Raw genomic sequence first — 12,268 nt, forward strand, 5'->3', positions numbered from 1 at the left:
AGCTCAAGGCCAGCCTGAACTGCATAGTGAGACCCTAAACCAAAACCAAAAAAAAAAAAAAAAAAGAATACTTCATCAGCTGAAGAGTTAGTATAATATTCCATTAGTAGCAAGAGAAGGCTCAGTTAAAATTGTAAATTAAAATTTGGATTAATGATCAAACAGTATAAGCACTAATGGTTCCTTTCAATAAGTTAATAGAAATCAGTAGTACAATCGTCTTAGTGATCTTGTGTAGATATGCATATCTTTTTTCCCCTTCCTTCTTTTCTCTTTTTCCCCACCCCAGTTATTCTTTCCTTTGGAGCAGTCCCCTTTCACTATATCTGTTGTACCTTTTGGATCTTATTTACTACTTGTACTGGGTAATCTGAGCAACTACTTTGAAGCTAACAATATGCAATATAATGACCATTGTTAATTTCCTATCATCTTGTTTTGAAATTCTATATCATTTTTATTGTTTTTGTCTTTTTTCTGTTGCTTTAAAATTAAAATATATATATATATTAGTAGAAGAAAATTTAGATGATTCTCTCCATCTGTCTTTTAAAAGACAATTTTGCTGCAACTCCAATACCAGTTAAACCACCAGGCCACTTAAATAACAGGGACTAAATCAAAATTTTGCTCTGAATGTTCAGAAGTGAGATCTATTTTGCATACCTCATAAAGTCATCCATCATTCCAGGACATGTTAAGCAGTCAGTTATTGTCTTACAGCCTTTTTCTGGTACTGAGGAAAAAAGTTAGATGGGATAGGGCAGAGGTTGGAAAATTTGTAAGTAGAGTATTTTTAATACCACAATTTAAATGGTTAATTAGGCATGGCAGAAAGTCCACGAATGCTGCAAAATGTTCTCAAATCCTTCCACCCAACCCTTTCATTGTGAGGGGAGTTCAATCCCACTCTAAATGGCATTCTTCAGATTTGGCATTTAGTAATGCTAAAACCAAAAATACTAAGGAAAAAAACCCAAAACACTGAAAGTCTGAACACACTGACACATTTCCAAGGGTATAAAATGAAATAACTGCATGGAGGCAAAAGTCTCCCCAGATAAAAGCCAGCATGAAACAGCTCTGAAGGAGTGGGGAGAATTATCTTCCTATAATATCAACCCTAGAAATGACCCCATAACATCTCGCTAGTAAAGCTTCGTGCCCCGACTTCTTACACATCAAGACCCAACTCGGCAGCTACCAGAACCTACCCAGCTGCCCTACAAGAAATTACGTCACTTTCTCTTTCTAAGTGCACCCACCAAGAAAGCAAGAAATGTCTCTGACCGAAGGAATTGGGTCACAGGACGAGAGAGGCCCCATTGTCTTTAATATCATAAATTCTTGAGTTTTAAGGAGACACAGTTCCCATAGGCCTAAGAGAGTTTCTTAAATGTGACCTACATTCAAACATAATTATCTTTCTTTCCCAATTGGCAAACATTTACTGTATAATCTTGTCATAAAATCCCATAATTAATACATTTTTGAATATTACAAGCCACAGTCTCTGACCTAAAATGTAGTGAGATACATAATAGTACAAAACAATTAAAATAGTCTGACTACACCTTAGTCCTGCCCTTAATATTTTTGGATTTACAGCTTTTTGGTTAGCTTACACGACTTATTTTATAGGAAGAAGTGACCTCTAGAATTCTTTGGGAGGTATAGTTAGAAACGTTGTAACCTTACCAAATATTCAGAGCTAGTTTTAAATATTACTTAGAAAGTACAGCAATACCAAAAAATTAAAAAATAAAAAGTACAGTGAAGAGTTAAACTAAAGCATTGCACACGAAGCCCTTTGAAAGTAGCAATTTATTCTCTAGACAGATTATTTTGCTGTTGAATTTATTTGGTTTTATCAAATGGTATCTCAGAGGTGGTATGGCAGAATACAAATCTTAACAAAACTTCTAACATCCTTGAAAGATTCAAGCATTCATTGCTTCTATTAGACAAGAACAGTATATTCTGAAAAAGAATAGACTGAGTTCAAGAAGGAAGCTTGACATCATTTACATGTATATGTAACACACATGTATATATAGTGTTTCCAAAAAATTCAGAATATAACACTTAGAAAATCTCATGAAAGGTAAAATGAAAACAGACAAAAACATCAAACCAGGAGGAATAACAGATAATCAATTGGAGTTAAGTAAAGTAAGTAGTAAAATGGAAAGAAGTGAAGCATGGATGGAAAGATCATTTTAATGATATAAGAGAATATTGTACCTGAAAGAATCAAAGCTTTAAATGGTAAGAACTCTCAAGTGGTTATAAAAAGATTTCTGTCTATGATCCTCATTGAAAGAAAAAGCCAGGAAAAAAAACTCTGAAAATCAAATGGCATTGATCTTCACATTAGTCGTATTGGACACTCAACAGCAAGGAACACGCTTTTACAATTTTGAGAAAAACTTACTTTCCAACTATTTTATCTATGCCTATTTAAGTTATTATGCAAATGTGAACACAGATCACACTTGTAGGTGCTGCTTTTCATACATTCAGAGAATCAGAAAAGTTGTCTCGTGTATAATTTCTTTATAATTCTGTGGGGTACGTCCTGCAGCAAAAGAAGTCAGCAAAGAAGGCAAAAACTTGAGTCCTGTAAATGAGGAGCAAAGCAGACAGAGATGACCAATAAAGGTATCATGGCAGAGCAGGCATAGTGAGCGAGTACGCAAGAGTGGAGGACAGGAATTTTTCTTGAAGTTGTTGCAGAAGAAGAAAGTTCCTGAAAAAGAATTAACAAAACCACTAACTGAATGGACAAAAAGTAGAGTACATAATGAAGATAAATAGCCTCTTTAAAAAGGCAATTAGAAACTCTAGGAAAGTTAAAAGCCGTACAAGACAGGAAGTACAATAATAGCACACTACTTGACACTGTGAGAAACAATCTTGAATTCCAAAGTAAATAGCATTTACTGATTTATAAAATTACAGGAAAAGATGGTAGAGTTATAATTAGAGAGCAGAAAGCAAGTGTCAATAATCATGACAACACAGAACAAAAGATTACAAAAATTGAGAGATGGAAGTAAAAGAACTGAAAAGACTGGAATGTGGAATAAATTACTGTTATTAAAGAAATAAGTATCTTACCAAAACTTTCATGGGTAACCAGTAAAGACATAAATGTAAGGTGAGCAGGTGGTCTTAAGAAGCTTAAGGTACATTCCAATCTATCAGTACCATATAGCAAAACAATCTACAATATTGTATTAGCCCATTTTCCTCTGCTATAACAAAATACCTATGGCTGGGTAATGTATAAAGAAGGAAGTCTATTCAGCTCCCATTTTTTTTTTTTTTTTTTTTTGAGGCTGAAAGGCCAAGCTCTGGGGAGGGTCCCCTTGTCTGTGTCACCTTCTGGAAGATGGCATTGTGATGAGCACACATGCAAAGAGGACAAAGAGTACAGCAAGACGGGAAGTCAGAGCATGAGGAGGAACCAGTTTTGCTTTTTGTTAACAACCCACTCTTGTGAAAAGCAGTTGGGTTCCCAAAATAGCTGCATTAATCCCTTCCAAGGGTAGAGTCCCCAGTGACCTAATTGTCTGGCACTGGGCCCCACCAGTTACAGATGCCACCATACCCCAATGTCCCCACACTGAGGATCAAGCTTCCAACACATGAGAACTTGGAGGACACACGCAAACTATGTCCAAGCCACAGCAGATATCTAAGTTTAACAACTCAAGAAAGCAACACAAGCATGTTAGAGATAGAAAGGTAACTAACAAGGGGCTGGGGATTCAGCTCAGCAGCACAGTGCCTGCCTGGCAAGCACGAGGTCATGAGTTCAATTCCCGGTACCAGGAAAAAAAAAAGTAGCTAACAAAAAATGCTATAAAATAAAAGTTACATCTGACTAAAGACATTGAAGACACCAGGATTGGGACCAAAATCTATTGCTTTTCTGCCTCAGTGCTTCTGCCCTTTGTTGTTATTGTGTGTAATTTTTAAAAATCTTTGATAAAAATTTTTAAGTGATTGAATAAAAAATTCAAGAGTGTAAGTTTTACTACAAAATGTGCAATCCACTATTATACACTATGGATGCAATTTATGAAGAATTTGCAACAAAGTTGTCTGTGATGGTGTATTTAATACTGACCATGATTTCAAAATGGGGAGATACTGATTTTATTTTAATAAACAACCTGCTAGCTATTTCTCACATGCTCAAACCCAGTGAAGTGTAAAGTTTTTTCCAACATTCCCATCCATCTGAAGACCTCCGTGCTCACTTATCAGCAATGTGCAGGGAATACCTGATTGTTTTTATTATGTCATTTTGCTACTGAGGAAATTATCCATAATTGTTCACAAGCAAGATGAGATCATGTGGGATTGGTATCTATTCGGAACCTTAAACCTGAGGCAGTGTGAGTACTCAGGAACTCTTGATGCAGATTCCACGTCACCATCACCCACTTCATCTATCTTCAAAAACACATACATTTACCACCAGGGACTTTAGGGGCATTTACAAGGAACGTCTCTTAGAGTTGCAAAGAACAAAGGAAGTTCTCTGCAAAGTGACGCTTAAACATGATCATCGGTGCACACTTGCGTTTTGAATATCGTCCCTGCCTATTATTTGGATATTGTTTTCTTTGAATGGTAAAGACAAGATGAGAAGTTCACTTCAGTGTTCAAACAGTACCCTCTGCTGGTACAGTTTGAGCTTATGGTTGTATTTGTAGCAGGGCTTAGTTGTGCTGACGACAGATGGAAAAGAGATAAGAAAAGAAAGCGAGGTGAAAACTGTGCCCCAACACCTAAAAAGCAAACATGAATGTAAAACACAACTTACTTTAGTCTGACGTGAAACTGACATTTTAGGCATCCTACCATATATCTGGTACAAATGCACTTCATTAAGCCCTTGTACAATCCTGTGTTCTTAGAAAAGCAATACATTAATAAATGATCCTGCATAGAACATTCAGTATCTTTGCTTTAGCAAGTTATTCACTGCCAGTTCCCCACGGAGTTCCTCAAGTTCTCAGAACATGTGACATGATTTATACCCTGACTTTGGGAACATATTAATTGTGAAAAATAAACGGGCTCCTTAGGTCACAGTCCAGGGCTCTTACATGATACCAGAGAGGCCTGTGCTACTTGACATGTTTGTAAATGTTTAGGAAAAGTTCAAAATTAATTTTTGCTGTCTTGCTAATATATAAAAAACAGTGGTTTGGAGATGGCAAGATTAATTTATCTGACGAAGAAAGGAATGAATAACATATGCTCTCCAAAGCAGGGGATCTGGAGATCTATTTTGCTTAATATAGTATAAATGCTTAATAAATTGAGTTGTGATTAAAACCAGGTGCAGCCCTACATTTAGAAGAAAACTAGGACGTTTTAAAATGCCTTTGACTAAAAATCAATTGGATACTCAGCTCTCTGGGCCTAGCATGCTGGTGGCATTGAAAACAGACAAAGCATACCCCATCTCACTGAGCATTTGCAGTTGGAAATTAAATCAGCATATTTAGGCAGTCATACAGCAGAAAGCCAACTGGATTTTGGTCTGTTTCCTCCAAAGTAAGGTAAGAGTGGGGGATTTAAATGTCCACAGGCACAGAGGGGTGAGGCCTGTGAATGACACACACTGAAAGGGAGAAAAACACATGGCTCTCTTGGTTCATCTTTAATTTTATCATGGACTGGAATTCAGAGAAGTAATTCTTCGTGGTAAGGAAAGCAATAAAGCAAAGCTCGTGATCAGTGCTAATGGAGGCCTCAGTGATAGGACAATAACAAGCAGGCCGACTGTCCACACCCCGCTGAAACTGATGAGGCAACAATTGTCCTTGTCACTACAAAGCCCTCAGGGCCAAAGGGTGCCAGGTCTTATGATTTCTCCAGGGGAGCTGCAAGCCAGATTATTTGCATAGTATTTGCTACCTGGCACCCAAGTCTTTCTTTACAAAAAAAAAAAAAAAAAAAAAAAAAAATTGGTGAGCCAAAACAAATACTTACAGACTAAGTTTATCCCATGGATCGACAAGGAATAATTAATACAGACTTAAAGATCATTCTTCCTCCTTCAGGGTCTTAATACACGCCCTTCATTCCACCCAGCTCTGTTCTCCACCCATCCCTTTCCACCTGCCCTAGACTACACTCCTCCCTCTAGCACTGACTGCCGCTGCCTCCAGAAAGTCTGCCCTGATCTGCTAGTTTCAGTTAGATCCTCTTGGCATAGGTTCTCTCATCTTTCCGGCCCCTTCCATCATAGCACATTGTATCATTTCCAAATGTGTTTATTTGCTTTCATTTTATCTTTTCCTCCTCCACCATGAGAGCAGAGGCCATGTCTCATTTGCTCAGGAGTGCATGACCCACCATAAAGTTGGTATTTACTAATGATCGTTGAATGAATGATAACAACTTTAAAGTAGCTCCTCCTGGAAGTAGCTGGAACCACTCTTCTGTATTTGAGCTTGGAGGAAGGAAATTCTGGGTTTGAGTTTCAAAAAGTCTACCTGCTGTCTGAGATGGTGATTTTCGCAGAGTTTGTTTCCTTGATGAAAAATCAGGAATTCATAGATCTGTGCAGGAGATGCTTCTAAATACTTGTATAGCACTAGTACACAGTAGGTGCCCAATAAATGTTTTTGTTTTATCGTTACCTTTAATACTGAGCATTAGTTTGCTCACACTGGCCTGCTCATTTCTCCTCTGGGACTAATGATGGGATTTGGCATATGTGATCCACGGAACATCTCCTGCACAGACAAAAGACAGAAAAAATCCCGGCAGGGAAGAGATGCTGAATGAATGCTCGTTATATAATAAGAGGAAATTAGACCATGGAACTCCTCCCTGCTCCCGCTTTCCCCAAATGACATTCGACTGAGTGTATACAAAACAGCACAAACCACAGCCCATTGGATGGTGTGCTGGAAATCCTAGGATTTCAAACTTATAATGGAAGAAATTAGATGATCTTTGAGAAGTTTAGGATCCCGGGTAAACTGGGCCAGAAATCCAACCACCAAGGCAGACAGGGAGAAATCTGACCCCACCACCAGCTCCTCCCTGGCAGGCTGGCCGAGAAGCTTACTCTCCGCAGTGCCTCCCACCACACGCACACCAGGGAACTTGTTCCCAGCACTGATGTTGAAGGTCCAGTTGGCTCCAGGTGCATCCTGTGACTCATTTCTCATTTCTGGTCCACGCTTTAACAAAAATCCATGAGCTCCACCCTACATTTTGTTTATTTGTTTTTAATGTCTGCATGATCTCAGTGTGTTTCAAATCAGCCTCTCTATGTTCTGAGAAATAGCCTTAACCTCCTATGTGCATTGAGCAAAATGTGAATAATAATCATTCGTGATTCACAGCATCCATGGTCCTTGTTTACGCCCCCAGGGCTGCACTCCCTGAGGCAGGCCTAGTTCTCTTTCTTCCTTTCTGAAAATGAGAACACAGGACTTTAGACTGGTTTACCTATTTGTGCAGAAATTGGTATATGGTAGATGCTTGTATCCACCCACAGAGGGAACTATTTGTGGCTGATTTAAGCAAGAAAGGAATCAATTCAAAGGATGTTGGGTGATTGCTTGAATAGCCAGAAAGTCTGGAATCCAGCCTATAAATTCTGATCATTAGAAACCAAACCCCAAGCCGCACACAACGCGGCCCCCCCTGCAGAGTAGATGCTGAATGATGCTACTGCTCCTGAGGGACCTCTGCCGCCTCAGCAATGGGCCTTGCTGCTGTGACAAATGGAAGCCACTCACCTCTACCTCTCCTCCTTTGTGGCCCCTCCCAATTAGAAACGAAGATGTGCGTCCTGGCCACCTATAAAGGAGCCCAGGACAGTGGACCTCTGACACTTTTGGCTCTAACATGGAAGATGGCCTCCTGCCCACTAAGACTTCCAAGATAAAGAATTCCTCTGTGGGACAGGATTCAAATGCCGAGCAGCCAAAGTGATCCCATGAGAAGGTGTTACTGCACCTACACTTCTAGCGCTCACCACTGCCCCATCTGATACGTGGTCATCTTAGCACTTACCACACCCCTGACATTGTAGGGCTCCATATCTAACAACATAAATGGACAATAAACAGTGGATTATTTTGCTCTGGGTCACAGTGACATCCACTTGGATTCCTCCTTCTGTCCTGAACTTTTACAGTGGCCAGATGCAAACTCCCTGTCTCCCACAGAGTGGATGCTAAGAACAGCAAGCCACGTGGTTCCTGCTCCTTCAGCCCAGCTGGCACCAGCCCCAGAGCTGCCTGACTTCCCCTCTCTTTGGCTGTGTCTTCGCTTTTTCATCACTCTTGCCCTTTGGACTTGCTGCCTGTCCTTGGCGCGCTCACTTTTTGACCATGCGCACTTTGTAGTGTTTCTCAACAGGGGCACCATTAGCATTTGGTGCCGAACAATTCTCGATTGAGCAGAACCACCCCACGTGTTGCAAGACTTTTTAACATCCCTGGCCATGCTCATTAAATGTTAGAACTCTTCTACGGTCATGGTGACAACCGAAAAATAGATAGACATTTCCAAACCATCCCTAGTTTGCGGGAGGGAGTAGGGGAAGGGCATGACCCCAAGTCAGTAAGCACCCCATTATAAAGGCTCTATTCATAGTGTCATCTGGTCTCTCATCTGTTGGCCCACCCCTTCCACTCTGCACATCCGACTTGAGCCCAGCTGTCTGCCCATCTTGATGGTTAGAATCCCACATCCCCTAGGAGGGAGGAAATTTGTTCACCAAAATTAGCACTGGGAGATATTATAGCACAATAACTCAATATGGAAGTCAGATGGGAGAGGACTTTGTATTCCTGTTCCACTGTGTGGTGCAGACAATCACTCTGAGCTCCAATGTCTTCATTTGTAAAATGAAGCAGAGTTCGAGGTGGGCATTTGGGGTGGGAGTAGCACACTTAGGAGAAGCAGTATGGGGAAATACAGTGGGGTGCTCAAGAAGCCAAACAGGAAGCCCCAGATTGGTGATAATCCCTGAGTGAGTACACCTTAAAATGAAAGAGCTGGTCTCTTGTGCCCTCGGGTCATCTGGCATCGCTGAGGTCGGGGTGGAGAGTGAGGCCCAGTGGCCAAAGGCAGCCTCCTCCCGCAAACAAGGATGTGATGTGAGTTGTTTTAAGCCAATTCTTGCAACATCTAAGGGAAGGGTGAGTGGCAGCAAAGAGGGCCTGGGCAGGACACCAACAGCCTCTGTTACAGGAAGTGACCTACGCCAGGAAGGGTGGTTAGCACAAGGCTTCGTACACAGCAAGCGCTCCTTGAGTGACATGAAGTAAGAACATCTGTCCCTGCTCCCTGACAGGCAAAGGGGTGGCACTGCAGGTGAGGTAGGCAGTCAGGGGTTCATCGGGCTCTCATCCAGTCAGGAGCTTCCACCTCCCTTGCTAACCCCTGACTCAGAAGGGCCACCCCAGACCCTGTACTAAGGCAAAAGTCTATCGATTCCCATTTTCACAGCTACTAGAAGGCCAAAATCTTAGAATAACAAAAACTTAAGTGAGCAAGGAAAATCATTGTCCAGGCCCTTCCCACAGATATAGAGAAGGAGTCACAAAAAGAGAGATGGATAATTTTGCTTGTAGTGGGAGGGACCAGAAGGGAACTGAGGAAGGGAACAAAGGAAGGAAGGGAGGGAGGGAGGGATGGGAGGAGGAATGAAGAAAAGAAGGAAGGAAGGAAGGAAGGAAGGAAGGAAGGAAGGAAGGAAGGAAGGAAGGAAGGAGAGAGAGAGAGAAAGAGAAAAAGAGAAAGAGAAAGAGAAAGAGAGAGAGACAGAAAAAAACAAAGAAAGAAGGGGGCAGAGAGGGAGGGAAGGAAAGGAGAGGAAAAAAGAGAGCCAAAGGGACTAAAAATTAGAAACACTGGTGGAATATTGAAAAATTGTCCTGAATTTGACATCACTGTGGCAAAAAGAGAAGTCAGACATATTTGATAAGAACTAATTGTACAAGAAGTGACTAAATTCTCCAGGGTGAGGGCAATGTTTTCCTCTGAAACAGCAGCAAAACGAATGTTTCAGGTAGGCCACATGGTTTAACTGAGGACAAGGGAGCAAGATAAGCAGAACTAACAGAAGGTGAGATGCAAGATACAACTTTTTGAGAGTTGAAGAACTTTCTTGGAATTGAAGTGTGTCATTTCTTGTATATAGATACAAAGAAAAGTATAGCAGGAAGACACCATTAACCTCACTGTTATACAAACAAGGCCATGATACTTTGAGCTTGTGGAATGAGTATTAGAATCTGTGAGGGCCCCCCAACGGCTGCTATAAAACTCCCCCCCAATTCCAGCCTCACTTACTATTTTCCACTGCAGCACCTTGCTTAGAAGAGGGAATGACGCTGAGTGCTGGCTTTGTACTGGGGATGCAGAAATCCACCTGCCCTTGCCAGTCAGCTCCTCTGCACAATATCATACACTTTTAGAATTTTTTTAATCTTGATCTTTTCTATTTTTCATAAATTTTTAGAATCTTTTTTTATGTTAATCTCTTTTTATTTTTCCTTCCCTTCCCCTTCCTGTACCTCATTCCATCACCAGATCATTTTCCATTTCCTCGAAGTTTGGGTTTCTCATGTAAGAGGAACCATGTGATATCTAACCTTCTGTGTCTCATTTATTTCACTTAGCATTATGGAATCAAGGGGCATCCATTTTTCTACAACAAATTCAAAATTATCCTTCTTTGTGGCTTTAACTACAGTCATAGTTTTAAAAATATGATAGTGCCATCTGTTCATGGCAAAAAAGTGGAAAACCTAGGTAAGCAAAAAGGAAACAAATCACTCTCTATCCACAAATGACTACCAGATATTTCCCACACATGTGTACATGCACATATAAAATACACATGTATGCATGTACACAGCCCTTCTTAGTCATATGGGGTGTGGTTTTGTAATCTGTGCTTTTTGCTAAAAATATACATCACTGGCATCTTTTATATCAATTAATGTAGAATAGTATAGGATAGCATAGTGTACTATCTTTTTTTATTTTATTGGTATGCTTTAGATGTACATAACGACACTCATCACAGAAAATTTGAATCTACACATGATATATCTTGCTTCATCTTTTGTTCCCACTAAGCTTCCTCCATTCAACCCCTCCCCTTCCATTTTCATAGCCTTTGTTTCCATTTTTTCTTTCTGTTCTTTTTTCCCTTCTTTCTCTTCCCCTTCTCCCTCTCTTATTCCCCTTCCCATTCGAACTTTTTCTTCACAATTCTCAGTGTCTAGTATACATTTTGATCCTTATTTACACTTTCAGTTTTTCACAACACAGAAAGCATGCAATATTTACACATATATACCTGATTTACTTAACTTAAGAGTATGGTCTCAAGGCACATCCATTTACCTAAAAATATCTTAAATTTATCCTTCTTTATAGCAGAGTAGCAGTCCATTGTATAAAAATACCACATCTTCTGTATCCATTTCACCTGTTGTTGGGCATTTAGGCTGTATCCAAGATTTGGCTATTACAAACTGTGCTGCTATAAATGCAGGTATGCATACATCACTATGGTATGATGTTTTTAATTCTTTCAGGAAGATAACAAGAGGGACTAGCAGGTCAAATGGAACCTCTAGTTCCAGTTTTTTGAAGAATCTCCACACTGATTTCGACAGTGGATTCACCAGTCTACGCTCCCACAGAGGAGAAGGGTTTCTTTTTCCCCACAGCCCCTCCAGCATTTGTTATTGGCTGATTTCTTCATAATAGGCATTCTTTGTGGTGTAAGATGAAATCTCAGGGTTGTTTTAATTTGCATCTCTCAAATGACCAGTAATGTTAAACATTGTTTCATATATTTGTTTGTCATTTTTACTTCTTCTTCTGAGAAGTGTCTGTTCATTTCAGATGCCCATTTTTGGAACGGGTCTTTAAATTTGTGGGGATCTGGTTTCCTTCACTTCTTTATATGTTCCAGATATGTACTGACTCATCTTCATCATATTATTTTCCTTTTGCTGGTTCTCTTTCTTTCCCCTCTGTATAATTGTTTGCCTTACTTGGTGGATTCTTTCTTTTGGTGTTCATGAAATTTTAGTCTTCATTATCTCTTTCAAGAGTATCCTTCAGAACATTTTGGAGAACTGGTTTGTGAGACACGAATTTCTTCAGGTGTTCTTTGTCATGGAAATACCTTATTTTTCCATCAATTTTAAAAGATAGTTTTGTGAGGTACATCAGTCTGGGATTGAGGTTGTTT

The sequence above is a fragment of the Chinchilla lanigera genome, unplaced genomic scaffold (genome assembly GCF_000276665.1).
Source record: "Chinchilla lanigera isolate Chin_1 unplaced genomic scaffold, ChiLan1.0 scaffold00004, whole genome shotgun sequence".
Lineage (NCBI taxonomy): Eukaryota > Metazoa > Chordata > Mammalia > Rodentia > Chinchillidae > Chinchilla > Chinchilla lanigera.